The following is a 6264-nucleotide window of genomic DNA, read 5'->3' as shown; positions in this document are numbered from 1 at the left end:
GCATTCAGAACCAAGGAAACAACAAATACATGTGTACACTAATTAAAAATTACTCCATACTATGAATCCTCCATTATTATTGCAGAATGCTTCCCACAACCATAGTTGTGGTGTTTTGATATTAATAATTGCAAGAATAGAAGAAAGATTCATAGAAGAAATTATAATTCTGACTTACATGAACAACAAGAAAAACTCCAAGATCTCACTTTGATTTGAAACCCTAAAAAGTATTTGTGGAATTCCAAATCCAATAAAGTGCCTTATAACCATACAATAATGTAATATAATGTAAACATAAGAAATAAAATTAATAATAATATGTATGGACAATCAAAAGCCTATCTTAAATAAAATAGGAAATCTAGGTCGATTACATTGGATGAGTGTAAGGTAAGATTATGGTTATATAAAATAATGATCCTTTCTTTTCGTGGTTTCATCCAGGACTTTGTCATCTTTAGGTTTTCAATGGCACAGTTCTTAGTAAGGCTTCATTATATCAACCAATGACTGTACAAGGTGGTCATCTGATAAACTTCCGCTTCAACTTTTGAAAACTCTAATTTTTGGCCTTAAGTTCCATGACCTCAAGGTATTCCCAAAATCATGGGAACATATCATTTGATCCTCTTTATCCCTAGCCTCTATAGGCATAATTCTAGGGCATTTTTTCCGTGATAAAATTGTACAATTATATGATCAAAGTATGACTATGGGAGCTCTTATCTGAGTAACTCTAAATGTTACTTCTCTACTTCTTCCTACGATGCCCAAGTATGATCATGGTTAGATTTTATGGTTGTGACAATTGTCATTTGATGCCCTTTTAATTCTAAAATCTAGAACTCTCTTTTTGAAATCTGATTGACCTACAAACATCCAAAAACCCATTATATCCATATAGAAATACCTATGTAGTTGCAAATATTTGCCATTTTAAGTGTCTCAAGAGTTGTATTTTCTTAGCAACTTATGTTTTGAGTAGCTTAAAAGTTATTAGTTTGACTTTAATCAAAATTTTGAGATTCGTGCATCAGATGATGATTTTGTTAGTTTCATTGGATCCAAATTGTTATTTTTTGGCCAATAGAATGGTTGGTTTGAATTTTATGTCTTTATTTGATTTTTACGCATTTAGACGAGAAATTAGGTAAGTTATCTTACAAGAGATTGTTGGGTTAATTATTGAAAATGATCTCTTTTCGTAAATTTGATGGTTCTATTGATAGTGGAATGTCTTAGTTAGCCTAGTAGGACTATTAAATTATTTTTATAGGATCCTAAATGAATTTTGAGGGTCTAATTGGAGTTCTATTGCACTTGAGCTGTAGCTAGTGTACTAGGTGATATTTTAATATGCACACAACCAGATATCCATGCATGTAGTGAAGAATTTACCTTGTCGCTATACGTGTGACCAACTTATTATGCACATAAAGAGTTAGATCGAATTGGATTAGGTCTTTACAATCACGACCTTACTCCAGGCCTGACCATGATAGGTATCTGAAATACCCTAGTTTGTAGACCGTAGAAAATTTCCTAGAATTCTTGTCTCTGGACACAATATGACTCATGGGTATGATTCGTATGTTAGGGTATGAATGGTATGGTCCATTCGTATGCTGAATAGTGTTGGTTGGTAGGATGGATTTTTGTTACTAGAATGGATATGACTTAGGGGTACAAATCATATTGGTGGGTACAGATTGCTTGGTTCTTTAACTTAATATTACACTTCTTTACTTAGGTTGAATTTGAGTATGAGTGACTCACCATGAGCCGTAAGCTAGGATACGAGTCATATCTAGGACTCATATGGTGGATAGTGTAAAAATATTCCATAGGTTTAAATCTGCTAGGGATATGGTTGAAGGGTGCAAATCATTTGCTTTGGATAAAACTTGGTTGGATGATTTGTATGCTGGATAGTGTTAGATCCAAAGGATGAGGCTTGGATACAAGTGGAGGGTACCAATCGTATTGGAAGGTATGAATCATGAGGGTCAGCCATACCCTTGGGATGGGATTTTGTACAACTTAATTGGGGATATTGTGGACATTTCCACAATTATCCTAATTATTTCCCATGACTTCTAACCTAGGAAGTTATTTACCCTATTATTCCATGCATTAACACTTATAAACTCTTCTAAAACTTTCTATAATTCTCTTATAAACTTTTGGGCAAGGGAAGCTAATGTTTCAACAGGAGGATTATTTGGGGCTTGTCTTGGTGATTTCTTTCCTTCATAATCTTGGCTTAAGGCATGTTCTCTTTCGTCATTGTTAATTCTTACTTGAAGCGTGGTTTGTGTGTATGTTTTCATAACTTCATTGATTGTATGATTTTGATTTTCAAAAATGAATTGAGATTTTTGATATTAAATGGTTGGTTATGGTTTTCCCATAGTTTTAATTATACTTTATGTGTATTAATGGTGGTTTTGGAATATTGGATTGCATGGGAATGGTTTAATGGTAATTGTAATTGTTTTTGGTTATATTATGCCCCCAATGTGATTGACTAAATGCCTATAATAATGTTTTCAACATATGATGTATTTTAATGGAACTCTTGCTTGTTTTAAAACTTGTTAAAGGAATTATGCATGGTTTAAATATCTTGGAAATATAAAAGGCTAAATGATTATTCTTGTGGGGTACATAGAATCCCCCAAGTGGTTTGATATGGTAAATGGAAGAGGCACTTGAAAGTCCCTTTAAACCTATATATGGTTTGCTATGGAAAGTACTTGCAAGTATGGTCGATATTATGATACCACCACTAAATGACTTTGGTGAATAAATGTTAAATGCATTGATTAGTTGCTTGGTAATGGTTTTAATTGGGTAATAATGACAGGATGTGTAGAAAAGCCATGAAAGTTGCAGGTACCAGGGGACCAAAACCGAAAACTCATATTTGCCGATGTGAGGTTTGTCTTGGTGACCGTGTGCATGATTTCACACTATATTTTTGGGAAGTAATAGTCATTCTAGGTTTTCTTCCCAAGTCATATAGATTCATGCATTTGGTCCCTTTTAGTAGGGAAAGCTGAACCCATATAGCCTATGCATAGTTTAGGATGGCAAAGCTACAAAACCTAGGTAAAGGTTTTAAAGGCATGCTAAACCTGGCCCCCTTTCCTAACATGGTTATATATATACATATATATGGTTGTGTGGATATGGATGGATTTACTTGGCTTTATAAATGGCATTATTTTATACTTATCTTGACATAATGTAATCGTTTACCCGCTAACTAGTCTACCCTTTTAGTAGGGAAAGATGAACCCATATAGCCTATGCATAGTTTAGGATGGCAAAGCTACAAAACCTAGGTAAAGGTTTTAAAGGCATGCCAAACCTGACCCCCTTTCCTAACATGGTTATATATATATACATATATATGGTTGTGTGCATATGGATGGATTTACTTGGCTTTATAAATGGCATTATTTTATACTTATCTTGACATAATGTAATTGTTTACCCGCTAACTAGTCTACTGGCGGTAGTATAACTAAGCTATGTAGGAATCGGCTATTCTACTTCACCTACATAGTGATTGACTAAGAGATCAGCATTTGGACTGAATTGGTGGGCTTCCATCATTTTAAAGGTTCCATTTTATGTTATGGATATTTTTAAACACTTGATTTTTTTTTGGTTATTGGTTTTCGCCATGGTTGGGGGCATGTCCCAACCAAATTTTATTACTCTTTTGGTTAGAGGCTTTATGGTACTACTATGGGTTAAAATGGGAAAGATCGATATTGGTGTCAACCTTGGCATTAGAATAGTCTTGAGGGATAAAATCATTGGACGATATTTTTGGTTGTTCCATCCTATTTAATTTTGGGACTAATTATACCATGTTTTGGAACATCTTTGGTTATGGCCTAGTTTATGGCATTTGTTTTGGTATCGATTTGGTAGTGTTGGATTATTGGTATGGAATGGCTAGACTCGATTGGGCCGGTCATGGTTGTGATCCTATCCCAAAGTATTTTTCTTGTGAGCTATTACACTATCTTGTAATATGATCAAACTTCTACGATCTCAAGGTAGGTGTCTGGAGGTTGGGTTGGGTAACGGGCATGCTCTCCAGTCCTGGTTAGACTTGGGATGCCCATAACGACAAGGGCTCTAGGTGGGTCGCGTCAAGTTGGTATTAGAGCGTAGGTTCATGGTCAATTGAGAGTCCACAAAGCCATATCGAGCAGAGTATCTTTTAGGGTTTTATAGTGCATCACACTTATAAGGAATAAGCTATAAGGCATTTGGGAATGTCTCACTTTATTGGTATTCTATTTTCTAGTTTGGAGTCTTAGTCTTGGAATTTTATCTAATCGTTGTTTGATCATTTTTAGATCATGCCTCATAGATCAGGAAAATAGGGAAATTCTTTTATCCCATTTAAAGGTAATATTAAAGGGGTGCATCCTACTTCTGGGGTTCATCTTCGATCTCACAATCCTATCCTTCATAGTTTTAGAGTTCCATCAGTTGCTACTGGTCTTCCTCAAGGGGAGGTGACTAATTCAGAATTTCGTCAGTCTATTCAGGTTATTGCTTAAATAGTTGCTGCTCTGGCTGAGTGGGGTGCAACTGGTGCTTTGTCTGCTGAGGCTACAAGGGTTTGCCAATTTATAAAGATGGGCCCTCCCACTTTTTCTGGAGTAAAGGTGAAGGAGGATCCACAGGGCTTCTTGGATGAAATAGAAAAGATATTTTGTATGATGCATGCTATCAATATGGAAGGGGTAAACTTTAGAACTTATCAATTCAAAGATATTGCATATCAGTTGTATGAAGAGTAGGACAAGGATAGGGGTGATACAGAAGAATTAGTCTTATGGGATACTTTTTCTAAGGCCTTCTTAGATCGGATCTTTCCCCAAGAGTTAAGGGAAGTAAATATGGAGGAGTTTGTGAACCTCAAGCAGGGGAGGATATCTTTCAAGTAATATGCCTTGAAGTTTAACCAATTATTAATGTATGCTCCCGATTCAGCGACTGGCATGTGGGTAAGAATAAGGAAGTTCTCTTCTGGGTTGAATTGGGATTTGATTCTAGAGAGCAAGACTACCTTGCTGATTAAAGATATGGATATCTCTAGGTTGAATGTTCATATGCAGCAGGTAGAGGATTAAAAGAAGAAGTAAGCAGAGTTCAGAGATAAATAAGAAAAAAGGAGCAAGTTTGCTAACTAGGGAGGTGCTTAGTCTCAAGGTGTTTAGGATAGTGGCAAATGGCAAAATGTAGTGGGGGAGTTCTGGTTCCTACTCTTTTACTAGTGCTTCTTACCAGTCAGGAAACAAGTGTCATCAAGGTGGTGATAATTTTCGTGTGTAGGGTGTCAATTCTCAGCAAACAGAGGTCAGTAAGTTTCTTCATTCGATCTTTTTTAGTTCCGTGGTAATTCTCATTAGGGTTATTGTGATAAAGGAAGGGAAAAATTCTTCAAGTATGGCCAGGTAGGCAATCGGCTTAGGGATTGTCCGATTATTAAGGTTTCTACAGGGATAAATAAGATTCCTATGGCTTTATCTTATGCTCCTACATGTGGTAGTATATCATCTAATTCTATTATTGCTCTTGGTTCTAGTACTGGTCGGAATAGGTTATATGCTTTGGCATCCAAACAAGAATTTGAGGTATTACCTGATTTCATTAGTGGTACGTTACAACTTTTCTCTTGTGACGTATATGTTTGCTTGATTTGGGGTCCACTCTTTCCTATATGACTCCTTATGTGGCTGTATCTTTTGGTTTCAATCCGAAAGTTATTTTGGATCATTTTTCTATTTCTACCCCAGTTGACTTGGTTATTGCTAAGAGAGTTTATATGAGTTATGTGATATCTATTGGTGGCAAGAAGAACTTAGTGGATCTATTTGAGTTAGGTAGGCTGAATTTTGATGTCATTCTAGGTAGGGATTGGTTGCCTTTTTGTTATGCATCATTGGATTATCAGACCCTTAGGGTTATCTTCAGGTTCCATGGTGAGCCAGTTATAAAATGGGAGTGTGGTCCTTTAACTCCTAGGGGAGATTTATTTGTTATCTTAGAGCTCGGAGGCTAATCTCTAAAGGCTATCTTTATCACTTGGTCTTAGTTAAAGATTCTAACTCAGAAGTTCCTTCTTTGTAGTTAGTTCTAGTGGTTAATGTGTTTCTAGAGGTCTTTCCAGATGATTTTCCTGGTGTTCATTCGTATAGGAAAATAGAGTTTGGTATTGACTTGGTTTCG

Source organism: Capsicum annuum, chromosome 1 (assembly GCF_002878395.1).
Source record: "Capsicum annuum cultivar UCD-10X-F1 chromosome 1, UCD10Xv1.1, whole genome shotgun sequence".
Lineage (NCBI taxonomy): Eukaryota > Viridiplantae > Streptophyta > Magnoliopsida > Solanales > Solanaceae > Capsicum > Capsicum annuum.
This window is presented reverse-complemented; position numbering follows the sequence as displayed.